The sequence below is a fragment of the Rhinoderma darwinii genome, chromosome 2 (assembly GCF_050947455.1).
Source record: "Rhinoderma darwinii isolate aRhiDar2 chromosome 2, aRhiDar2.hap1, whole genome shotgun sequence".
Lineage (NCBI taxonomy): Eukaryota > Metazoa > Chordata > Amphibia > Anura > Rhinodermatidae > Rhinoderma > Rhinoderma darwinii.
This window is the reverse complement of record NC_134688.1, coordinates 35,406,697-35,433,010: the sequence shown is the minus strand read 5'-3', so window position 1 is coordinate 35,433,010 and position 26,314 is coordinate 35,406,697. Positions and strand designations below refer to the sequence as shown.

Here is a 26,314-nt window from a genome sequence, read left to right as displayed (position 1 = left end):
ATATTTGCATGTATATATTTGCATGTATGCATGTATATATGTTAGCATGTGTGTATGTTTGCATGTATGTATGTATGTTGGCATGTATGTATATATGTGCATGTATATTTGCATGTATATATTTGCATGTATGTATGTATGTTTGTATGTATGTATGTTTGCATTCTATGTATGTTTGCATGTATGTATGTATGTTTGTATGTATGTATGTATGTTGTCATGTATGTATGTATGTATGTTGTCATGTGCATGTATGTTTGCATGTATGTATATATGTGCATGTTTGTATGTATATTTGCATGTATATATTTGCATGTATGTATGTATGTTTGCATGTATGTATGTATGTATGTTGTCATGTATGTATGTATGTTTGCATGTTTTTATTTTTGCATGTATGTTTGCATGTATGTTTATATATATATGCATGTATGTAATTATGTTTGCATGTATTTATGTTTGCATGTATATTTGTGCATGCTTGTATATCTGTATGTATGTATCTTTGCATGTTTGTATGTATGTATTTTTAATGTGTGTGTGTATGCATGTATGTATGATAGTTTGCATGTATGTATGTATGTATATATGTGTGTATGTTTGCATGTATATATGTATGTATGTTTGCATATATGTATGTATGTATGTTTGCATTTATGTTTGTTTGTATATATGTCTGTATGGCCATGTATGATACTGTCTGCTGGCGCCCTGTATCTAAGTCAACTTCGCGGCAGGCTTCTATACATGGTATAACAGTCAGTATCACACATTAAACTGAATCTAAGCCTACGACATGTTTTATTTCATTTTTTTTTTTTTACAGGTTTGGTGTTTGGACTACGTCGGTTTTCGAGGACTACTTCGATGACAGTTTTTTTTTCTACAATAAAATGGTTAATGAGGGTTGTGTTGGGGGTGCTTTATTTCAATAAAATATTTTATCTATATCTTTGTCTTTTTCTTTTCAAATTTTATTACTATCACTTTAGTAATGGCCGCTGTCTGAGTGACAACATCCATTACTAAGGCGAGGCTTAGTGTTAGCCGGTGCAGAGGCTAACACTAACCAGCATTATTACCCCGGTACCCACCACCACCAGGGGTGCCGGGAAGAGCCAGGTACGATCCAGTACCCGACCATCTGTTGTGATGGTCGGGCTCTGGGGCGGCCGCAGGCTGGTATTATGAGGCTGGGAAGGGCCAAAAACAGTGGACCTTCCCACCCTTGTAATGCTAGGCTGCTGCTGCTGTGTTGTATCTGGCTGGTTATAAAAGTGGGGGGGACCCCACGTCATTTTTTTTAATTATTTATTTATTTTTAATTTTTTTTTAAAAATACATGGGGTTCCACCCAATTTATCATAACCAGCCACATACAACACAGTGTTATTAGCCTGGGAATGGACAAAACCAGTGGCCCTTCCCACCCATGTAATGCCAGACTGCTGCGGCCTTGTATATGGCTGGTTATTAAAAATGTGGGGGACCCAACGTCTATTGTTAAATTTGTTAAATTCAAAAAAAACAACTACGTGGGGGTCCCCCCCATTTTTATAACCAGCCCGATACAACACAGCAGCAGCAGCCTAGCATTACAAGGGTGGGAACACTGGCGTAGCTATAGGGGTCGCAGCGGTCGCAATTGCGACTGGGCCCCAAAGCCAGGGGGGCCCACGGCCCCCCGCACCAGATCAATAAAAAGTTACTATAGTAACTCGGGCCACGGGCCCCTGTTACTATAGTAACATACTGTACTTACCTTCCTGGTTCCGGATGGCAGCGGAGGTCCTGACGTCAAGCGCTGTGTGCAGCGCATGACGTCACAGCGCTATGCGCCGCGCACAGCATCGAGACGACAGAACTCCCGCCGCGGCCGAAGAGGAAGGTCAGATAGCCCTGACTGGCGGGGTCTGACTCACGGGACCCGCCAATCAGCTGTTTTGAAGGGGCCGCAGCACTCGTACGAGAGCTGCTCCCCTTCATTCCGGTCACACTGTGAATCGGTGTCGGCGATTCACAGTGTGGGCGAGTAGTGAGTGCTGTGCTGCGGCCCCTTCAAAACAGCTGATTTGCGGGTCCCGGGCGACACATCAGCTATTGATGGCCTATCCTGTGGATAGGCCATCAATGTTTAGGGACTGCACAACCCCTAAGCCTACGATGTATCAGGCTTAGGGGGCCCATGAGACAGGATCACAGATTGTGTGATCCTGTCTGCTGGGCCCTGTATCTAAGCCAATCACATGGTAGGCTTAGATACATGGCCCGTGCGTGATCCTGTCTGCTGGGCCCTGTATCTAAGCCAATCACATGGTAGGCTTAGATACATGGCCCATGTGTGATCCTGTCTGATGGGCCCTGTATATAAGCCTACCACACTGTAGGTTTAGATACAGGGCCCCAGCACACAGTAATCTTATACTGTATAAGATTACTGTCTGCTGGACCCTGTATCTAAGCCTACGTTGTGGTAGGCTTAGATACAAGGTCCCACAGACAGTATCACACATGGGCCCTGTATCTAAGCCTAACACATGTGTTACTAATCATTTTTTGTGTGTTTTCTTACAGGTTCGGTCGTTGGACTACGGCGGATTCCAGGACTACTTCGATGACGGCTTTTTTTTTATTATCAATAAAATGGTTAATGAGGGTTGTGTGGGTTTTTTTTTTATTTCAATAAAATATTTTTTCTATGTCTTTGTGTTTTGTTTTTAAACTATATTACTACCGCCTTAGTAATGGCCGCCGGCTGATTGACAGCATCCATTGCTAAGGCGGGGCTTAGTGTTAGCCGGTGCAGAGGCGAACACTAACCCCCTTTATTACCCCGGTACCAACCGCCACCAGGGGTGCTGGGAAGAGCCAGGTATGATCCAGTACCTGACCATCTGTAGCTGGTATTATCAGGAGGGGAAAGGCCAAAAACAGTGGTGATGCTAGGCTGCTGCTGCTTTATTGTATCTGGCTGGTTATGGAAAATGGGGGGGACCCCACGTCATTTAAAAAAATAAATAAATAATTGGAAAGAACGATGGGGGGTCCCCCCCAATTTTCATAACCAGCCAGATGCAACACAGCAGCAGCAGGCAGCATTACAAGGGTGGGAAGGGCCACTGTTTTTGGCCTTCCCCAGCCTAATACTACCAGCCTGCGGCCACCCCGCTGCCTGCCCGTCACTACAGATGGTCGGGTACTGATTCGTACCCGGCTCTTCCCAGTACCCCTGGTGGCGGTGGGTACCGAGGTAATAATGGGGGTTAGTGTAGCCTCTGCACCTGCTAACATTAAGCCCCGCCTTAGTAATGGAGGTTGTCAATCAGCCAGCGGCCATTACTAAGGCGGTGATAATAAAGTTTAAAAAGATACAAGCACATAGAAAAAATATTTTATTGAAATAAAAAAACACAACCCTCATTAACCATTTTATTGAGAATAAAAAAAACGCCATCATAGAAGTCCTCGTATCCGAAGTCCAACAACCGAACCTGTAAAAAAACACAAACACAAAAATAATCAGTAACACATAAAGAAGCAAAATTATTATTCTTACCTGTCCTGGGTCCAGCGCTGGAGCCGCAATGTCAGCGAGCTGGGCCCTGTATCTAATCCAATCATGTGTGATACTGTCTGCTGAGCTGTGTATCTAATCCAATCATGTGTGATACTGTCTGCTCAGCCACTGTATCTAATCCTATCATGTGTGATACTGTCTGCTGAGCCAATGTATCTAATCCTATCCATAGTTTATAGGGTCGTAGTGCTATAGATATGCTATGCTGTCTCATATACACACACTTTTTTTTTGGGCGGACACATATGTATTGGGGCTATTTCCCCAGACATTTTAAGCCCTGAGGGTATGTTCACACGGCAGCGTCCGTTACGGCTGAAATTACGGGGATGTTTTCAGGAGAAAACAGCAACGTAATTTCAGCCGTAATGGCATGTGCAGGCGCTTGAACGCCGCATCCATTACGGACGTAATTTTAGCTGTTTTTCCATGGAGTCCATGGAAAACGGCTCCATTTACGTCTGAAGAAGTGACAGGCACTTCTTTGACGCGGGCGTCTTTTTTACGCGCCGCCTTTTGACAGCGGCGCGTAAAAAAAAATGACCGTCGGCACAGAACATCGTAAGTCCCATTCAAATGAATGGGCAGTTGTTTGCCGACGCTTTTGAGCCGCATTTTCGGACGTAATTCAATGCTAAAACACCCGAATTACGTCTGTAAATAGGGTGTGTAAACCCGGCCTTAGTGAAGCCCTCGGCTGCTAGTGCTGCATTGTTGGGTCACTTAGGAGACCCAGCGATGCAGCTGAAAGCTGCGGACCGTCGGCCATGAGAAGTTTGCGGGGGGGGGGGCCCAGTGAGAATTCTTGCATCGGGGCCCATGAGCCTTTAGCTACGCCCCTGGGTGGGAAGGTCCACTGTTTTTGGCCCTTCCCAGCCTCATAATACCAGCCTACGGCCGCCCCAGTACCCGACCATCACAACAGATGGTCGGGTACTGGATCGTACCAAGCTCTTCCCGGCACCCCTGGTGGTGGTGGGTACCGGGTTAATAATGGGTGGTTAGTGCTAGCCTCTGCACCGGCTAACACGAAGTACCGCCTTAATAATGGACGCTGTCAATCAGCCAACTGCCATTATCTAGGCACTAATAAAGTTTAAAAGAAAACACAAAGACAATTCTTTTTTATTGAAATAAGAAATCCCCAACAAAACCCTCGTTAACCATTTTATTAAAATTTGAAAAAACGTAGATCTACGCAGTAGTCCAACGAATCGAAGATGTAGTCCAATCGGTACATCAAAATCTGCAACAACATAAAAAAACAGTTATCAATGTGAACAATACCAATACTTCTACTCTCCTACACACATATATACACGCACACACAAACAAACAACCATACACAAACACACACACAAACACACATATACACACATATAAACAAACACCCATATATACACAAACACACACACATAAACACACACCCATATACACAAACACACACATATACAAAAACACACATACACAAACATCTACACACAAACATATACACAAATACACCCATATATACACACACATATACACAAACACATATACACAAACACACCCATATATACATAAACACACACCCATATACACACATATACACAAACACACACAAAAACACACACAAACATCTACACACAAACATATACACATACACCCATATATACACACACATATACACAAACATATACAAAAACACATATAAACAAACACACCCATATATACACAAACACACATAAATACACATATACACAAACACACATATAAAAACAAAAACAGACAAAGACACATACCCAAACACACACACTGTTTCTTTTAAATGCTGCTGGGGAACCCGCTCGATCCACTATATAAGGCTGCGCTATAGTGCAGCATTTAAAAGAAACAGGATCCTGACCTGTCCATAGAGTTTAAGGCAGCACAGAGTATTTCAGGAGATGAGCGTGCAGATTCAGTGCTGCTGTGAACTCTGCTCTTACCATTACGTAGCTCTCAGTCTGTTACCTCTCCTCCACTCCTGTCCTCAAGAACACCTTCACATGATTGGCAAGTCACCACGTAATGCTAAGAGCAGAGTTCACAGCAGCACAGAGTATTTCAGGAGATGAGCGTGCGGATCTTGTGCGGGGTGGTGACTTGCCAATCTTGTGAAGGTGTTATTGAGGACAGGAGTGGAGGAGAGGTAACAGACTGAGCTACGTAATGGTAAGAGCAGAGTTCACAGCAGCACAGAATCTGCACGCTCCTCTCCTGAAATATTCTGTGCTGCTGTGAACTCTGCTCTTACCATTACGTAGCTCTCAGTCTGTTACCTCTCCTCCACTCCAGTCCTCAAGAACACCTTCACATGATTGGCAAGTCACCACCGCGCACAAGAGCCGCACGCTCATCTCCTGAAATACTCTGTGCTGCTGTGAACTCTGCTCTTACCATTACGTGGTGACTTGCCAATCATGTGAAGGTGTTCTTGAGGACAGGAGTGGAGGAGAGGTAACAGACTGAGAGCTACGTAATGGTAAGAGCAGAGTTCACAGCAGCACTGAATCTGCACGCTCATCTCCTGAAATACTCTGTGCTGCCTTAAACTCTTTGGACATGTCAGGATCCTGTTTCTTTTAAATGCTGCACTGTAGCGCAGCCTTATATAGTGGATTGAGCGGGTTCCCTAGCAGCATTTAAAAGAAACATGATCCTGACCTGTCCACAGAGTTTAAGGCAGCACAGAGTATTTCAGGAGATGAGCACGGCCGGCCACAGGCAGCCGGTAGTTTTTCCAAGCCGTGCTCCCATTATGCACACGACCGTAAAAACACCCGTTATTGCGGGTCGTAATTACGACCCGCAATAATGGGCTCATAGACTTCTGTTACCCACGGGTACCTTCCCGTTTTCTCACGGGAAGGTGCCCGTGCCGTTAAAAAAATAGAACATGTTCTATTTTTCTATTTTGCGGGCCGTGCTGCTATAATAGGATATGTTCACACGACAGCGTCCGTAACGGCTGAAATTACGGGGATGTTTCCGCCTGAAAACATCCCCGTAATTTCAGCCGTAACGGCATGTGCAGGCACTTGAACGCCGCGTCCATTACGGACGTAATTGGCGCTGCTATTCATTGGAGTCAATGAATAACGGCTCCAATTACGGCCAAAGAAGTGACCGGTCACTTCTTTGACGCGGGCGTCTATTTACGTACCGTCATTTGACAGCGGCGCGTAAATATACGCATTGTGTGAACAGACAAACGTCTGCCCATTGCTTTCAATGGGCAGATGTTTGTCAGCGCTATCGAGGCGCTATTTTCGGGCGTAACTCGGGGCAAAAACGCCCGAATTACGTCCGTAATTAGTGCGTAATGGACGCGGCGTTCAAGCGCCTGCATATGCCGTAACGGCTGAAATTACGGGGATGTTTTCAGGTGGAAACATCCCCGTAATTTCAGCCGTAACGGACGCTGTCGTGTGAACATACCCTTATAATGACAGCACGGCTCGCAAAAGCGGCCGGCTGCCCGTGGCCGGCCGTGCTCGTAATTACGAGTCGTAATTACGAGCACGGCCCGTAAAATAAAAAAATAGAACATGTTCTATCTTTTTAACGGCACGGGCATCTTCCCGTGAGAAAACGGGACGGTACCCGTGGCTAACAGAAGTCTATGGGCACGCTATTTCGGGTCGTAATTACAACCCGTAATAACGGGTGTTTTTACGGTCGTGTGCATGAGGCCCCGTAATGACGGGTGGCTACATGTGTGCACCCGTCATTACGGCAGCGTTGCTATGCGACGTCAGTAAATAGTCACTCTCCAGGGTGCTGAAAGAGTTAACTGATCGGCAGTAACTGTTTCAGCACCCTGGACAGTGACTACCGATCACAATATAGAGTAACCTGTAAAAAAAAAAAGACGTTCATACTTACCGGGAACTCCCTGCTTCCTCCAGTCCGATCTCCTGGCCGTTGCCTTGGTGACGCATCCCTCGCGACATCCGGCCCGACATTCCTTGATGACGATGCAGCCCTCTGCAGCCAATCACAGGCTGCCGCGTCAGAAAAGAAGACAACGACCAGGTACGTATGAAATGCTTTTTATTTTATTTTTAATCAGCAGCCTCTTTTCTCTATCAGTGATTGATAGAGATAAGTGGCTGCCGATTTGTATAATATTTTTGACCGGGTTCGGTCAAAACGGGTTCGGCCGAACCCGGTGAAGTTCGGATTCGCTGCGAACCGAACTTTTCCGGAAGTTCGGACCGAAACCGGGTTCGGTTGTCCCGGTTCGCTCATCTCTAGTCTCATGTTTACTTGATAAAGTGGTTCTGTTTCCACTAAATGCGTTGTACCTCAAGAGACCCTCTATCTCTCTTTTTTATGTATGTTTTATTATGATCTATTGTTTTAGACAATTAATTATATATATTTTTTTTCTCAAAAAAGTATTGCGCCTGGATGGTGTCTCTTTTTTACAGTGGATCCCACCTGGTTCCCACTGTTTTAATCTACCTGCTCTTACTGAAGATGTCCTCAAAACTGGCTTAATGAGATGGTAGATCGGAGAGTGACTGAGGCAGTGGAGGCAAAACAGGGCGGACCTGTTGCAGGCAGCGGCTAAGGCATCTTGGCCCCCATTGGGGGACCTCTCCAGAACTCAAGTGAAGGACCTGGGCATGTAGACGAAGCCAAGGCAGACCCAGCAGAACCGGGTTGATGGCTTTAGGCAGGACGAGGAAGTTGATCTGTTCTGAGTGAAGGACTCCGATTTGTAACGTAAGTGGTTTCATGATAGCCACAATAGGATCGGGCAATGGTAGTCCATTTACAGAAGCAACAGCAAGGGATCTCTCTAGAAGAACTGTGGGTAGATGTAGTCGGTCTACTAAATCCTGCTGGATGAAATCTGCAGCTGCCCTGGAGTCAAAATAAGGCAGAGGAGAAGTGTGATGTCTCTCCCGAGATGATGGTCACAGGAATAGATAATTTGGAAGAGGTTTTGATGTTTGGCATCATCCCACCTAGAGTTGCCTCTCTAGGAGCTGGAGTTTCCCGGCTTTTGTGGACATCGGCTCACGAAAGGGCCTTTAAGGCCGCAATACAAACACAGACCTGAAGAGCGTCAGTGCTGTTTCTCCTGCTTGGACAACTTGACTCTGTCTACCTGCATTGGTTCCTCAGGTAGAGGTGGAACGGCAGCAGTCTCTGGGGAAGGAACAGGGAGTTCATCCAGTCGGGCGATGATGGAGTTTACAGCCGCGAGGAGTTGATCCTGACGTGCATATAGATACAATTTATACTATTGGGGTCCACCCCTTAGTAATTGCTGACGTGCATATAGGTCACGCATATACGTCTGTATGACCTGAACTGTGGTCTTAGGCTGGCCAGCGGGTTCCATGGTCTGAGCGTACTGTCACAATCTAGGGAACATATGTAGCTGACTTTAGCTTGACTAATAACGCATTAAATACACAGTGGAAAGATCCCTTATCTTGACCTTTTCAATGACTTCTCAATGGTTATTTTTGTGTGATATCACGCTGCAACAAGTTATCAGAGTCAAGTTAAAGATGGCTACATCCGTATGTGGACCCACTAGGCCGTGGGCTCCGGCTCAGATAGGGCTAGGTGTGGCAGGTTGCGCCAGACGAAGCAGATGGCACCAGGAATGGTAGATGACTCACAGACGTGGCATATCCAGCCGGCGGAACCACACGACTCTGATAAAAGGCAGGCACAGTTAGGAAACAGCAAGGGATACAGGAAATAGGATGCAGGGAACGGGAACTCTGGGAACAAGCAGGAAAATACTAAGGGACCCTTTGCAATACAAACATGGGAAAAGTACAAATAACGCTCAAGCAAGTAGTGGAAGGGCAGAGACCTTTTTATAATCCAGGGTTCACTGGGGTAGGATAGAAAACTTTTAGGAAGTGCGCACGCTGGCCCTTTAAGGCACTCCTCGCACACTCCAGGAAGGGAAGGCCGCGCCAGCCGTGGTCTCTGGGGAGGTGGCCAGGAAGTTGCGGTCGCGGCCGTTCATCACAGGGTGAGCGACAGAGGTCCGCAGTCATAACACTGAGATTTTTTTTGGTGTTGTATATATGTACTGAGCAGTGGCGTAACTACCGCTGCTACGGGGCCCGCGGCATGAGGGGGCCCATGTCGCCCGCCGGCACGGGCCCCCACCATGGCCGGAGGCTCCGCTGGCAGCCGCTATGGCTGCTACAGCGGGACTCCACTGAACACTACGGCAGAGCAGGGAGGTATCTCCCCGCTCTGCCATTAACTGGTTCCCGACCGCTGGCTGTATTTTTACGGCCAGCGGACAGGGTCCTTAAAACCCGAGCCATAGACTTTTTACGACTCCGGTTTTAACTTACTGCCCGCGCGATCGGGCTGCTGAATGTCGGGTCTCCGGCTGTCAGTGACTGCCGGGGACCCTGAGGAGAGGATAGAAGCAGCTTTCGCTGCCAGCGATCACACATGTATACCCTATCCTGTGGATAGGGGATACATGTATTTTGTAGGACACACTGTAGGACGCATTTTTTTGGGAGGCGGAACGCTGTATGGCGTTCACTACAGGGGGGGGGAAAGCTGTATGGCATTCCCTACAGGGGGGGGCTGTATGGCGTTCCCTACAGGGGGGGCTGTATGGCGTTCCCTACAGTGGGGGCTCTATGGCGTTCTCTACAGGGGGGGATGTATGGCGTTCCCTACAGGGGGGGCTGTATGGCGTTCTCTACAGTGGGGGCTGTATGGCGTTCTCTACAAGGGGTGCTGTATGGCGTTCTCTACAGGGGGGCTGTATGGCGTTCTCTGCAGGGGGACTGTATGGCGTTCTCTACAGGAGGGCTGTATGGCGTTCTCTACAGGGAGGGCTGTATGGCGTTAGCACTGTCCAATAAATATACAGTAAACAGAAGAAAATACGGTCCAGCAATCCTCATGACAATGTGATGACTTTATTAGAAAAACATTTTATAAACCACACGGCATGTTGAAGTGATGATACAAGACTGCTTACGCGCTTCGAAAGCCAACTACATTCTTCGCAAATGTACGCCATCTCCTCCAAACAGTCAATTACATCAGAAGTCCAGTTCCTTGTGCTGCATGACTCGTGGACGCCCTATCCGTGGCGATATCCGTGTCCTTTCCACTGCTTCTCACTTGAGTCCTGTAGGCACAAAAAACATTCTGCAAGTATCCATTGTCATCCGTGCCTGCAGATTCTGCATTAATGATGCAACTCACTCAACTCCTTGTCTATTTCATCGTTTACTGATGCCTCTTTTAGATGCGACAGATGTATTTTTTTTTATACTTACCAGCCTGCTTCACAGGCACCATCCCTTTTTATTGGCACCTGATCAATAAGGGGGTCCTGCTCCACCACCATAACACTGCAATACTAAACAAAATCTTCCATAGACATCACGAAAACTAGACAAGCCTTTCCTCCCTTATGTTTCCCAACATTTCCTGGGACAAGTGTGTGTAGGTAGAAATCAATAAACATGTTTCCTGGCCTCAAACTTTACCCCCTCTTTCCAGTAAAGGATTGGCTTTCGGTATCACGCCTCCTCGCTTTTACCTTTTTACTTTATCCTGCGTAAACATTTTTTTCAGCATCTTAAACGTCTTGCCCATTTGCCCATCTATCCCCAACATCAGACCACTTATTATCATCTGACAGATCAGAATCAGACTCAACCAGCTACTGTTGCCTTCTTCTGCTTCTCTTTACATCCAGATGCGCTGCTCCTGTAATTCCAAACATTGTGCCAGTACCCCGTGTTCTAAACATTTTGGCAACCCCAAGGTGTCCCTCTCCCATGTTGAGATTATAAGGCCCCACTGGGATATTGCTGCCTTCATCGACCCTGGATCCCTGCGCAAGGATCCTGGCACTTGGCCCATCATCGTGCCATGTTCCCTCAAATTTTTGCTAGAATGATACCATTGAGGATACCTGCCTTGCTTCCTTGATGCCATTTGCTCCAAACAATCCAGTACACCCCAAGTCCAGGTCCTTGTGCTGCATGATTTGTGGGGGCTCTATACGTGGCAATATACTGGCACCTTCCATTGCTTTCCGCTTGAGTGCTGTAAATATAAAAACATTCTGCCAGTGTCCATTATCACCTATGCCTGCAGATTATGACTGTGTAATGAAACTCACTTAAGTCCTTGTCTATTGCATCCAGGCCTTGACACATCGCAAATGTTCTTGGCAGACCAAAGCTGTCTAAAATCCCCCTACACTCCCTCACCCAATTACCTTACACCTACGTTCAGTCCCAAACCGAGCCATGTGGCCAGCATTTTGGACAAAGATACCCCTAACTTACATTATGCCTATTCCTACCAACTATCCAAGGTTCCCCACTGCTACGCCTTTCTTGGCATTTTGCCCGCTCATTACTTTTTCAATGTACAGAGCTACTGGTGGATACTGTATATAGTAACTAATGATGGACATACCACATATAGATGAAATATTACTTCAGAGAGTCCCCCTGGCAGCAGGCAGCCGATCTCAAGAAATTCTGGAACAAAAAGTATAAACTGTGAAGATATTATGACGTGCGCTTAGTATGGTTCATCATATCAACAAATATATGTTCAGCCTATTGAAAACATCAGGGAGATTGTTCCCACAGTCTTGTCATGTGTCTCTATAGGAACATTCTGGATGACATCACATTATAGAATTTCTATAGGTTGTTATTTGCTATAATACTTACATATATACAGTGGATCTTCTAGCATGTCGGCTGTCACTGGTGCCACATATTCAGATGTTATAAATGTCTGTAAAATACATAATGGGTTTAATGCACATACATAAAATAACCCCATATCTATAATGAATAATAATATATTTACTTTCACACATTTCATTTTCTATCACAGGGCGAGTCCAATGCCCCTCTGCCACACAAATAACACCAGCAGTATAATGGCACATAATAGTTGGAGGACCCTGGTATAGATTTTGTATCAGGGACCAGGAGCTTATTGTTATTCTTCTATATAATCTTATCCTTAATGGAAAACTTCTAATTTGTCTTTTGTGGAGTCGTTTGGACTGGAGTAGAGAGAGTAGAAAATGGTAAATTGGATTTCTGGATTCAACAGACAAAATAATTATTAAAGGGGTTTTCTGACAGTTTCATAAAAGTTAGTCTAAGCCGCATATGGCTAAAAATAACAAATTGTCCCTACTCATTTTTTAAATTCCCTGTGGCTCCTGCGCTGGTGGTTCTGTTGTCTTTAGTTGCTAGGCCACAGCGGTCATGTCCGTGTGGATGGCATGTCACGTGGCAGCTATTGTGTCACATCCAGGGCCGGCCTTAGGTTTATTGGTGACATGTGCAGTATCTGTGACGTCCTCCCCCTTATGATGCACCATGTAGTGTCCAAATAATTTAATCATACAGTGCCCAAATAACATCACCCAGTCAATAAACTAGGGATTGTATCTTTCTGTTTTTTATATTATAGGTTTGGGCCCTAAATGCCGGATCGGCAGTGTAAGTTGAGGGTGCCCAGGCCATCTATGGTGGTAGTGCCCTCTTCAGTATTGACCAGTAATACACACTATGTGATAATTTAGAGATGCAGTTAATAAAATACACTGACCTTGGACTCTCCTACTGAATACATCCGACTGAATGTAGAACGTTATGTGATGTGAGGTGGAGGGCTCTGCTTAATCTTTGATCTGCCCTCCTGGGACGTGTGGTTATCATTAACTCTTATGAGGAATTAATTCTAGGAGAAAGAAAGACAATGTATTTGTAATGGCAGGAAGGAGGTGAAGGGAAAGTGAGCCCTAATCTACCCACCGCCCTGTCCCTGCCTACTTGCAACGACCCGCCCTAGGCGACGAGGTACAACTGGGCGGCGGTCCCTACGCTGGCTAAGTGCACAGGAAGACAAACGGGGAACACGCAAGGGAAGGGGCAGTAGCCACGGAACGCCACGAGGAAACGGGGCGGCGAACGAACAGTCAGGACCAGGACGAAGTGAGTACACCCGAGCGGGCACGGAGACAGAAGCAAGCCAGGGCAAGCAAAGCAGGTAAAGCAGAACTGCAGCAAGGCAGAAGCACGGCAGAAGCAGGCTGGAGCAAGCAGCAGTGGGGCCAGGAATCCAAAAGAATTACAAGCACTGAGGGAGAGCACAGGGCAGGTAATAAAGGGCAGGGGGCGGAGCTAACTCCGAGAGACCAGGCCGCGATAGGCTCTCCCACTCCTGAGCCTGCCACCCTGGTTGGTGGGAGATGGTGTCAGTCGAACAGGTCTGGCCTCAGGTGTGGATTGATTAATCCCAGGAGTATAGCTAGATGAAGTACCTGGCAGATCCCTAACAGTACTCCCCCTTTTATGAGGGGCCACCGGACCCTTACTAAGGGGACCCGGTTTAGTGGGGAAGAGGAGGTGGAACCTCCTGATCAATACCCCAGCGTGAACATCACGGGCAGGTACCCAAGTCCTCTCCTCCGGCCCGTATCCTTTCCAATGGACCAGGTACTGGAGGGAGCCCTGGACCATCCTACTGTCCATAATCTTGGCCACCTCGAATTCCACCCCCTCAGGGGTGAGAACGGGAACAGGAGGTATCCTCGAGGGGGACCAGGACGGGGAGCAGCGTTTAAGGAGGGAGGCATGGAAGACGTCATGTATGCGAAAGGATGGGGGGAGCTCCAGATGGAAGGATACAGGGTTGAGGACTTCAATGATCTTATAAGGTCCAATGAATCGGGGAGCAAACTTCCTGGACGGGACCTTAAGGCGCAAGTTCCTGGACGACAACCAGACCAAATCCCCGACGACAAACCGGGGGTTAGCAGAACGTCTACTATCCGCCTGAATCTTTTGTGCGCTCTGGGACGCCTCTAGGTTCTTCTGAACCTGGGCCCAGACAGTGCACAGTTCCCGATGAACCTCCTCTACCTCAGGATTATTGGAACAACCAGGGGAGACGGAGGAGAACCTTGGGTTAAACCCGAAATTACAGAAAAACGGGGAGACCCCTGACGAGTTACTGACCCGGTTATTCAGGGAAAATTCAGCAAGGGGAAGGAATGAGACCCAATCGAATTGACAGTCCGAGATGAAACACCTTAAATATTGTTCCAGGGATTGGTTGGTCCTTTCCGTTTGGCCATTAGTTTCGGGATGGAAGGCGGAGGAGAAGGACAGATCAATCTCCAACTTTTTACAAAAGGCTCTCCAAAATAAGGAAACAAATTGTACCCCTCTGTCAGAAACGATATTGACTGGGGCCCCATGGAGACGCAGGATGTGTTTCACGAACAAAGAAGATAACGTCTTGGCGTTAGGTAGCTTCTTAAGGGGCACAAAGTGGCACATCTTGCTGAAGCGGTCGACTACCACCCACACCACCGACTTGCCCTGAGATGGAGGCAAATCGGTGATAAAATCCATGGAGATATGGGTCCAAGGTCTCTGGGGAATGGGCAAGGAACGTAGTAGGCCCGCAGGTCGGGACCTAGGGGTTTTGGACCTAGCGCAAACCTCACAAGCGGCGACGTAAGCCCTAACATCTTTAGGCAACCCAGGCCACCAATAGTTTCTGGTAATGAGGTGTTTGGTGCCCAAGATGCCAGGATGACCAGATAGAGCGGAGTCATGGTTTTCCCTGAGTACCCTCAGCCGGTATTGCAGGGGAACAAACAGTTTGTCCCCAGGGACGTTCCCGGGAGCTGCACCCTGATCAGCCGCGATATCAGAAGCTAAATCAGAATCCGTGGCAGAGACGATTATACCAGGGGGCAAAATACAAGCGGGATCCTTCTCGGAAGGAGGATTGGCCATGAAACTACGTGACAGAGCGTCAGCCTTAATATTCTTGGACCCAGCCCTATAGGTAACCAAGAAATTAAATCTGGTAAAGAATAGTGCCCACCGAGCTTGTCTAGGATTAAGCCTCCGGGCCGATTCTAGGAAAACCAGATTCTTGTGATCCGTAAGGACCGTTACCTGGTGTCTGGCCCCCTCCAGGAAGTGCCGCCACTCCTCAAACGCCCATTTAATGGCTAGAAGTTCGCGGTTGCCAATATCATAGTTACTCTCCGTGGGCGAAAACTTCCTAGAGAAGTAAGCAGAGGGGCGGAGATGGGTGAGGGAGCTGGTACCCTGGGACAAGACGGCCCCCACTCCCACCTCGGAAGCGTCAACCTCCACAATAAATGGCTCCTCTTGGTTGGGCTGAATCAGCACGGGGGCCGAGATAAAGCACTTCTTGAGAGTCTCAAAGGCCTGGACGGCCTCAGGGGGCCAATGGAGGACATCGTCACCCTTGCGGGTGAGGTCCGTAAGAGGCTTAGCGACGACCGAGAAGTTGGCAATAAATCTCCTGTAATAGTTGGCGAACCCTAAAAAACACTGTAACGCCTTAAGGGAGGCAGGTTGGACCCATTCCGCCACAGCTTGAACCTTGGCAGGGTCCATGCGGAATTCATGAGGAGTGAGGATTTGCCCTAAAAATGGTATCTCCTGTACCCCAAAGACACATTTTTCAGTCTTAGCAAACAGATTATTCTCCCGAAGGACCTGGAGCACCTTCCTGACATGCTCCACGTGGGAGGACCAGTCCTTGGAAAACACCAGTATGTCATCAAGGTACACAACAAGAAATATCCCCAGGTAATCTCTCAGGATTTCATTAATAAAATTCTGGAAGACAGCAGGGGCATTACACAACCCAAAGGGCATGACCAGGTATTCGAAATGACCCTCGGGTGTGTTGAACGCAGTTTTCCACTCATCCCCCTCTTTGATGCGGATAAGGTTATATGCCCCCCGTAGATCGAACTTAGAAAACCACTGGGCTCCCTGAACCTGATTAAAAAGATCCGGAATCAAAGGAAGTGGGTACTGGTTCCTTAAGGTGACCTTATTCAGGTTACGATAATCAATGCACGGCCTAAGACCACCATCCTTCTTCCCCACGAAGAAGAAGCCAGCACCTACAGGAGAAGTCGAGGGGCGAATGAAACCCTTGGCCAGGCATTCTTGGATATATACCCTCATCGCTTCACGTTCAGGACATGAAAGATTAAATATCCTACCCTTAGGAAGCTTGGCACCAGGCACCAAATCGATGGCGCAATCGTAATCTCTATGGGGGGGCAACACCTCAGAGGCCTCCTTGGAAAACACATCGGCGAAGTCCTGAACAAACTCAGGAAGCGTGTTTACCTCCTCCCGGGGAGAAATAGAGTTAACAGAAAGACATGACATCAGACATTCATTACCCCATTTGGTGAGATCCCCAGTATTCCAATCAAACGTGGGATTATGCAACTGCAACCAAGGAAGACCTAATACCAGATCAGACGATAATCCCTGCATCACCAGTACAGAGCACTGCTCCAAATGCATGGAGCCAACCAGGAGTTCAAAAACAGGGGTATGCTGAGTAAAATAACCATTAGCAAGGGGGGTTGAGTCGATTCCTACTACAGGGATAGGATAAGGTAAATCAATACAAGGCATCTTTAGAGACATAGCAAATTCCACAGACATGATATTAGCAGATGAGCCAGAATCCACGAAAGCACTGCCCGTGGCAGACCGGCCAGCAAACGAGACCTGAAAGGGAAGCAAAATTTTATTGCGTTTCACATTAACGGGAAATACCTGTGCGCCCAAGTGACCTCCCCGATGATCACTTAGGCGCGGAAGTTTTCCGGCTTCTTATTCTTGCGCCTGGGACAGGTGTTCAGTAGATGCTTGTCGTCCCCACAGTAGAAGCAGAGACCATTCATTCTGCGAAACTCCCTACGTTGTCGAGGGGACATGGAGGCCCCGAGTTGCATAGGTACCTCCGAGTCCTCCGTGGAGGGGCGAGGAGACGGGACCTCGGGGGGAATCGCAGAAAAGTCAGAGGGGAGCACACTGAAGCGTTCTAGCTGACGTTTCCTGAGACGTCGGTCAAGTCGTACTGCTAGGGCCATAACCTGGTCAAGGGAGTCAGGCGAGGGGTAGCTAACCAGCAGATCCTTCGGGGCGTCAGATAATCCTAACCTAAACTGGCACCTTAGGGCCGGATCGTTCCACTGAGAAGCTACGCACCACTTCCTAAAATCAGAACAGTATTCCTCAACCGGTCTCCTACCCTGACGTAAGGTCACCAGCTGACTCTCGGCTAAAGCAGTCCTGTCAGTCTCGTCGTAAATGAGTCCGAGGGCAGAGAAAAAACGATCAACAGAGGAAAGTTCAGGGGCGTCAGGAGCCAAGGAGAAGGCCCACTCTTGGGGCCCTTCCTGGAGTCGGGATATGATGATACCCACCCGCTGGTTCTCGGAACCTGAGGAGTGGGGCTTTAGGCGGAAATACAGTCTGCAACTCTCCCGGAAGGAGAGAAACGTCTTACGGTCCCCTGAAAACCGGTCAGGTAACTTGAGGTCGGGTTCTAGAGGTGAGGTGAGGGGTACTACTAAAGCAGCGTCACCCTGATTGACCCTTTGGGCCAGGGCCTGGACCTGTAGGGAGAGGCCCTGCATCTGCTGGGTCAGGGTCTCAAGGGGGTCCATGATAGCGTCAGCGTAGGAGAAAGGGTAGACTAGGTAAGGGCTTGTAATTATGTAATGGCAGGAAGGAGGTGAAGGGAAAGTGAGCCCTAATCTACCCACCGCCCTGTCCCTGCCTACTTGCAACGACCCGCCCTAGGCGACGAGGTACAACTGGGCGGCGGTCCCTACGCTGGCTAAGTGCACAGGAAGACAAACGGGGAACACGCAAGGGAAGGGGCAGTAGCCACGGAACGCCACGAGGAAACGGGGCGGCGAACGAACAGTCAGGACCAGGACGAAGTGAGTACACCCGAGCGGGCACGGAGACAGAAGCAAGCCAGGGCAAGCAAAGCAGGTAAAGCAGAACTGCAGCAAGGCAGAAGCACGGCAGAAGCAGGCTGGAGCAAGCAGCAGTGGGGCCAGGAATCCAAAAGAATTACAAGCACTGAGGGAGAGCACAGGGCAGGTAATAAAGGGCAGGGGGCGGAGCTAACTCCGAGAGACCAGGCCGCGATAGGCTCTCCCACTCCTGAGCCTGCCACCCTGGTTGGTGGGAGATGGTGTCAGTCGAACAGGTCTGGCCTCAGGTGTGGATTGATTAATCCCAGGAGTATAGCTAGATGAAGTACCTGGCAGATCCCTAACAGTATTAGGACAAATCTCAATCAATGGCAACATTTCTATCTAGAACAGAGTCCAGTCCCCAACCAGTGTAAAATTACCAAAGGGGTAAATAGGATGACCGGCTGGGGTCCAGGGATTTGGGGTGGCCCACAGCTCTGGGCCTCCATACGCCCCTGAAATTGGACAAACAATAACGGCGCAGGGAGGAAGCGAAATGTCTGACCCGGTTGGTCGTCTATTAGGTGAGTATATTTTTTTATTTTATAGGAGCAAAGGGGGCACTATTAATATGGGGGATAAAAGGACTGAGTCGGGGCTTAGAAAAGGGGGCTTCATTACTGTGGGGCCATACAAAAGGGGCATTCTGACCCAGGACATACAAAAAGTGTCATTCTAACTGTGGAGGGTATTGGTGGATACTGCATATAGTAACTAATAAGAGACGCACCTTGCATAGATGAAATATTGCTTCAGAGAGTCCCCCTGGCAGCAGGCAGCCGATCTTAAGGTGTTCTGGAAAAAACAATAATTGTGTCGTTTTATTTCTCCAGACAGACGTGTGCTCAGTATAGACCACCCAACAATGAAGGAAATGTACATTAGGGCTCATGTACACAGCAACTTCATGTGGACGGACCTGTATGGTGGCGCACAGACTGCAGTACTGGTAATGTAGACACTCTGTGTGCGCTGTGTGCTCCCCCATAAGCCAAATGTGTATTAGGAAATTACATAAATAACAAGTCCCTTATATATTACTAATACCATAATATCTTCTTTATGGAGCATTTCTATAATAATAATCATATAAAGCTGCAGCAAAATTCCCAGCGTTTACTTTTGCTACATGTGGATGAGTTTTTGAGACTGTAACTATTCACCTGTAACACTTGTGAATTTTGCCGTGCAGCAAATCTGCAGCGTCTGAATTCAGCTTTATGGCGTAGAATATAGTACTCAAATACTGCAATCATACAGTGCCCAAATAACACTGCCAGACAAGTATTGTCTGCCACACTGTAATGTAATCCATTATCAAGGAATTGTATCTGCATCCTGAGCAGTGCCCTTTACTTTTTTTTACATGAAGAGTGGGATTGAGTGTTCAAGCAATGGGTGCCCCAGACATCAAGACCAGTGGTGCCCCATTCATTAGTGACAGGTGATGCACCCAGTGTAACCGCACAGGTCGCACACCCCTAAGACAGGCCCTGGATGAACAACATTGGGGAATTTGTTCCCACAGTCTTGTCATGTGTCTCTATAGGAACATTCTGGATGACATCACATTATAGAATTTCTATAGGTTGTCATTTGCTATAATACTTACATATATACAGTGTATGTCCTAGCATGTCGGCTGTCACTGGTGCCACATATTCAGATGTCATAAATGTCTGTAAAATACATAATGGAATAAACATAAAATAACCCCATATCTAGAATGAATAATAATATATTTACTTTCACACCTTTCATTTTCTATCACAGGACGAGTCAGACATTGAAAACATTTTGTAATGTTAGTGTAAACCCAGGGAACATAACTATAGGGGTGAAGAGGTTGCAGTCACACCCAGGCCCAGGTGTCCATGACTGACGTTAGGGGGGGTCACAATGTGGGCAATTTACAAATGCCAATCCCCAATGCCCCCATCTCCTAGAGGAATCCCGATTTTCGCTGCTAGAAACGCGATGTCAGTGAGAGAAGCACCCAGGCGGAAAGGCAGCTGCTGAGTTGCCCGGCCGCTTCTAAAACACAAGCAGTGGAAGGGAGCCAGCGCAGCGCCCCGTTCCACCTGCTGGAGGGATGCGCCCTATGTAATGGCACAGGTCGCACACCCCTAAGGCCGGCCCTGGCTACTGCTGAGCCTTATTAGGATAATATACGGTAGCTTTTTAAGACTATTTAATTAAATTAAATTAGACATCATATTGAAAACGACTGAGAAGTCACATTCCACATTACTGACAGCTGCAATTCTCAGACAATGGTAAGGGTATGTTCACACACTTAACTAAAAAACGTCTCTAAAATACAGAGCTCTTTTCAAGGGAAAACAGCCTCTGCTTTTCAGCCATTTTTTAAACCACAAACATTTTTTGAGGCGTTTTTACCAACGTTCTTGGAGCTGTTTTTCTATTGAGACAATGAAAAACGGCTCCAAAAATGGCCGAAGGAGTGAAATGCACTTCTTTTTACAGGGTGTTTTTTATGCGCCGCTTTATCAAACGCCCACGTAAAATGCACCATCGGAAAAAAACAAAACAGTTTTTCCCATTGAAATCAATGGGCAGATGTTTGGAGGCGTCCAGCCTCCGTATTTTCGGCTGTTTTTCGGGGTGTTTACGGCCAGGAAAACGGCTGAAAATAGGCTGTGTGAACATACTCTGTTGTACTAAGTTGTAACTTTAATGAGAAAATATGAAACCTTGAAATCTGAATGTAAAATGTTCAGTTGTTACTTGCATTAATAGAAACATTTTACTGGAACTTGAACTGTTTGTCTAAAAAAAAAAAACAACCCCCGACAATCACCAGAAAAAAATCCTTCTACAATCATATAGTTGTGGTGAGGTGATGGTGTGGTTAGAAATTGCTGCAGTAATGTCCAGTGTGAATCTGGCCTTATATGAGAATTCTAGAGCGTATATATTTCATGTGTCCAGTAACATGTAGAATTAATGATAAAATGCTGCATCTTACCTGTCAATCACACAGTCAATCACAGTCCCGGTCCAGACGTCATTGGCAGAAATTGTAAAAAATATGTAATCCAGCTGCACATAGAACCTAACGGCTAGTACTGTCTATGACATCATCAGTGACATCATAAGCGGCTGCAGTATCTGTTACATCATCTAATTATTTCCTACTGCCTGGATAGACTGTCTGTGCATACACTGGATATAGGCGTTACATGGGACTGCTGTTTATAAACATGGAAGAAAGATACATGTGTGGTTATAGGGGCTACGACTAAGAACATGTAATGTATGAAACGTGTAATCTGTTACTAGATGGATTTTATACTGTAATACAGATGTAGCCATCTTTAACTTGACTCTGATAACTTGTTGCAGCGTGATACTTTCTTGATACCGCAGCACTCCGTGTTTCAAGTGTGCGTGAGTAGGCTTCCACGCCAATGTGTAAAAAATGGGAACTCAGCACTCCAAGGTATTATGCAATAAGTGATATTTGATTTCACATATAGCGAAAAGTAGTAATCCAAAAATAATGGTGCCATTACCCAACAGCGACCGAGGTCACAAGCGCCGCATATCCGTGTCTAAAGAAGGTTGAATGTATAGACCGAAACGTTAAAAACCTATTTTTGGATTACTACTTTTCGCTATATGTGAAATAAAATATCATTTGTTGCAGCGTGATATCACACAACAAAAGCCATTGAAAAAGTCAAGATAAGGGATTGTTTATTTAATGCGTTAAAAGTCAAGGTAAAGACGGCAACATCTGAACTAATAAAGGATACATTTTATTGAATTTCGTTTTAGGCTACATTCACACAACAGTAAAAAACGTCCGCTTTCAGAGCAATGATGTTCTATGGGTATATTCAAACGGCCTTTTTTTAACCACCTGTGAATATTGGCCGTCAAAAATAGAACATGTCCTATATTTGGCCGCTTTCACGGCCAGACGGCCCCCATAGAAGTCAATGGATCAATTTTTAACGGCCGTCAATACATGTAACAGCCGTTAAAAACGGTTCTGTGATTTGGGGATTCAAGAGCCAAGGGAACTATTGGCTCCCTTGCTGGTAATCGGCAGCGCAATGACACATACTCACCGATGCAGCGCCTTCCTCTACAGGTGTGGTCTCTAGTCTCATGGGTTCTGCGAAGGTGACGAGATGACGTCCTCGCGTCGCCTTCGCAGAACCAGTGAGACTAGAGATCACTCGTGACGTAGACGGTCATGCATCGGTGAGTATGTAGGGCATTCAGGCGGACAAAAATTACGGATATTGTTGCGCTCACTACTATGGTAGCATGGCGCTAGTACAGGGGACATTGTTGTCTACTGTAGCAAATTTTTCGGCACGGTCCTGAATTTAGAGAGAGAGTCCCGGAAGATTACCACAGGGAGGGGGGTGTGGTGCTTTCTCCGGAGAGGTGTCTGTGTCATCATCTACAGGGGGGCTGTGTGCCATCGTCTACAGGGGGCTGTGTGCCATCGTCTACAAGGGGGCTGTGTGCCATCATCTACATGGGGCGGTGTGCCATCATCTACAGGGGGGCTGTGTGCCATCATCTACAGGGGGGCTGTGTGCCATCGTCTATAGGGGGGCTGTGTGACATCATCTACAGGGAGGCTGTGAGCCATCATCTACAGGGGGTCTGTGTGCCATCATCTACAGGGGGTCTGTGTGCCATCATCTACAGGGGGTCTGTGTTTCATCATCTACCCCCGGGGGTCTGTGTGGCATCATATACAGGGGGTCTGTGTTTCATCATCTACAGGGGGTCTGTGTGGCATCATATACAGGGGGTTCGTGTGCCATCATCTACTGGGGGGCTGTGTGGCATCATCTACAGGGGGGCTGTGAAACAATCATGACAATGACCTTTGTTTGGGTGTTTTCAGGGGGTTGGGACAAAAGAAGCCAGACAAATGAAATTCATCAGTTTTTTTAACGGCCATGAAAAACGGATGCAAAATGGATGTCAAACGGCCATTAAAAACGGACAGACGGACTGGAAGTGTATAAAAATTTGCAGACACAATGATGCAAAACGGCCATGAAAAACTGACAGTTGATCAGTTTTTAATGGCCATTTTTTTTCACTGTCGTGTGAATGTAGCCTAAGTTCTGGATCGTCTCCATTTTAATGGATAAAGTTACCGGACAATTATCCGCCCACCGAGAGTTTATTGGACACATGGACGGCCTGGTGAGCAGATGAACTTCTTGTTTCTTTGTTTGGAGTCATGTACAGATATAGCAATCCTTATCCTGACTCTGATAACTTGCTGCAGCGTGATAATTTATCACTTAAGTCACTGAAAACCATTGAAAAAGTGAAATTAAAGTTTCTTGACACTGTGTATTCAATGTATTTAACCCCTTCGAGCTCAGCAACGTAATATTCCGTCGCGCTGACCGCCCCGTTCGCGCTCAGCGACGGAATATTATGTCGCAGGGAAAATGCATCGCCATTTTCCACCGGCGCGTGCACGAGCTGTGACAGATGCTGTTTCCGACAGCAGGCTATCACAGCTCAATACGCCGGGACCTATTGCGATGGTCCCGCCTCCACAATCGCCACTATTGGTCAGTCAGTGAGTAACTGTCCAATAGTGGCGATCGGTCTCTTCACTTCCTCTCCCTGACATCACATCCTGCCGCACCCGCCCTGAGATGGAGATAGCGAGGCGTTCAGAGCGGTTGTGAGTAGAGGGAGAGAAGAAAAAGAGTGAAAAAAAGTGAAAAAAAGACAACTTTTTTCTGCTTCCCACCTCCCCAATCCACTACCCAGTCCTTTACCCTTCCTCCTTGTGTTCCCCCCACATTTTTGGTCAGTGATCTCCTATCACTGACCACTTCTTAGTCTTCAGGACCAATTTCTTGGTCCCTGGGGATTATTTTTTTCTTTATAAAACATATAAAATAAAAAAATATATAAAACTAAAAAAAAACTAAAAAAAAACCTGTTAATTTAGACAATTTATCTAGTTAGTTTAGTATTAGTGTTAGTTAGTGTCAGGGAACCATCAAAAAGCATAGTTAGGTATAGCATCAGGAATCCATCACCATAGTTAGATCTAGCGTTAGGGGTCCATCACAGTAGTTAGGTTTAGCGTCAGGGAAGCTCGGAATAATCTAGATAGGTTTAGTGTCAGGCACCCGTCACCGTAGTTAGGTTTAGTGTTAGGGAAGCTCAGAATAATCTAGTTAGGTTTAGTGTCAGAGAATAGTCGCCGTAGTTAGATTTAGTCTCAGGGAAGTTCAAATAAAATCTAGTTCGGTTTAGTGTTAGGAACCCTCGCCCTTGTTAGGTTTAGTCTCAGGGAAGCCCACTCGTTCTATAAAAACACAAATTTTTTGAGCTGGCTTAGGCAGGGGCGTAGCTAGGGGGTCAAGCGGGGCATGTCGCAAGGACACAGGTACAATTAAGCAATGAATGACCAGGCACGTTCCGTGCCCGGCCATTCAGCGCCTTTCCATGAATGAAGCGACTGGTACCTTTTGTACCAGTAACGCTTCCGTCAATGAAAGGCTCTGACTGACTGACAGGGAAAGTCATCCTGCCCAGCCAATCAGCGCCTTTCATAGACGCTGCGTTCAACCCCCTGGAGACCTGCGCAGAAGAGAGCAGGTCTCCATGGCTGCCGGACGGCGTGGGAGCGGGAATAAGGTGAGTTTGAATTTTTTTTTTAATTGTAATAGAAGTGTGTCTGTATCTGCGGGGGGGACTTTGTCTACACGGGGGACTTTATCGACGGGGGGTGTCTATCTACAGGGGGACTATATCTACAGGGCTGGGCTATATACAGGGGGACTATATCTACAGGGCTGGGCTATATACAGGGGGACTATATCTACAGGGGGGCTATATACAGGGGGACTATATTTATAGGGGGGCTATATACAGGGCGACTATATCTACAGGGCTGGGCTCTATACAGGGGGACTATATCTACAGGGCTGGGCTATATACAGGGGGACTATATCTACAGGGCTGGGCTATATACAGGGGGACTTTATCTACAGGGCTGGGCTATATACAGGGGGACTATATCTACAGGGCTGGGCTATATACAGGGGGGCTATATACAGGGGGACTATATCTGCTGGGCTATATACAGGGGGACTATATCTATAGCGTGGCTATATACAGGGGGACTATATCGGCTGGGCTATATACAGGGGGACTATATCTGCTGGGCTATATATAGTGGGACTATATCTACAGGAGGGCTATATATAGGGGGACTATATCTACAGGGGGGCTATATACAGGGGGGCTATATCTGCTGGGCTATATACAGGGGGACTATATCTACAGGGCTGGGCTACATACAGGGGGAATATATCTGCTGGGCTATATACAGGGGGACTATATCTACAGGGGGGCTATATACAGGGGGACTATATCTACAGGGCTGGGCTATATACAGGGGGACTATATCTACAGGGCTGGGCTATATACAGGGGGACTATATCTACAGGGGGGCTATATACAGGGGGACTATATCTACAGGGGGGCTATATAAAGGGGGACTATATCTACAGGGCTGGGCTATATACAGGGGGACTATATCTACAGGGTTGGGCTATATACAGGGGGACTATATCTACAGGGTGGCTATATACAGGGGGACTATATCTACAGGGCTGGGCTATATACAGGGGGACTATATCTGCTGGGCTATATACAGGGGGGCTATATACAGGGGGACTATATCTACAGGGGGGCTATATACAGGGGGACTATATCTACAGGGCTGGGCTATATACAGGGGGACTATATCTGCTGGGCTATATACAGGGGGGCTATATACAGGGGGACTATATCTACAGGGGGGCTATATACAGGGGGACTATATCCAC

The 26,314-nt window shown here is 47.0% G+C and overlaps 2 long non-coding RNA genes across 2 annotated transcripts in view; both read right to left on the bottom strand.

Moving 5' to 3' along the window:
• Nucleotides 1–21,483, bottom strand: part of LOC142740455 (uncharacterized) — a 47,711-nt gene extending 26,228 nt beyond the window's left edge. Inside the window, exons 1-3 of the long non-coding RNA XR_012880694.1 lie at nt 21,442–21,483; nt 20,065–20,131; nt 19,183–19,247 (exon numbers count right to left, since the gene is read on the bottom strand). This is a non-coding gene — a long non-coding RNA (uncharacterized LOC142740455). The remainder of the gene's footprint in view (nt 1–19,182; nt 19,248–20,064; nt 20,132–21,441) is intronic.
• On the bottom strand, nt 11,643–13,335 carry LOC142740454 (uncharacterized). Its single transcript, XR_012880691.1, has 3 exons — nt 13,208–13,335; nt 12,310–12,376; nt 11,643–12,111 (listed from the first exon to the last, which is right to left on the bottom strand). It is a non-coding gene; the product is annotated as an uncharacterized LOC142740454 (long non-coding RNA).
• Nucleotides 21,484–26,314: the final 4,831 nt, after the last annotated feature.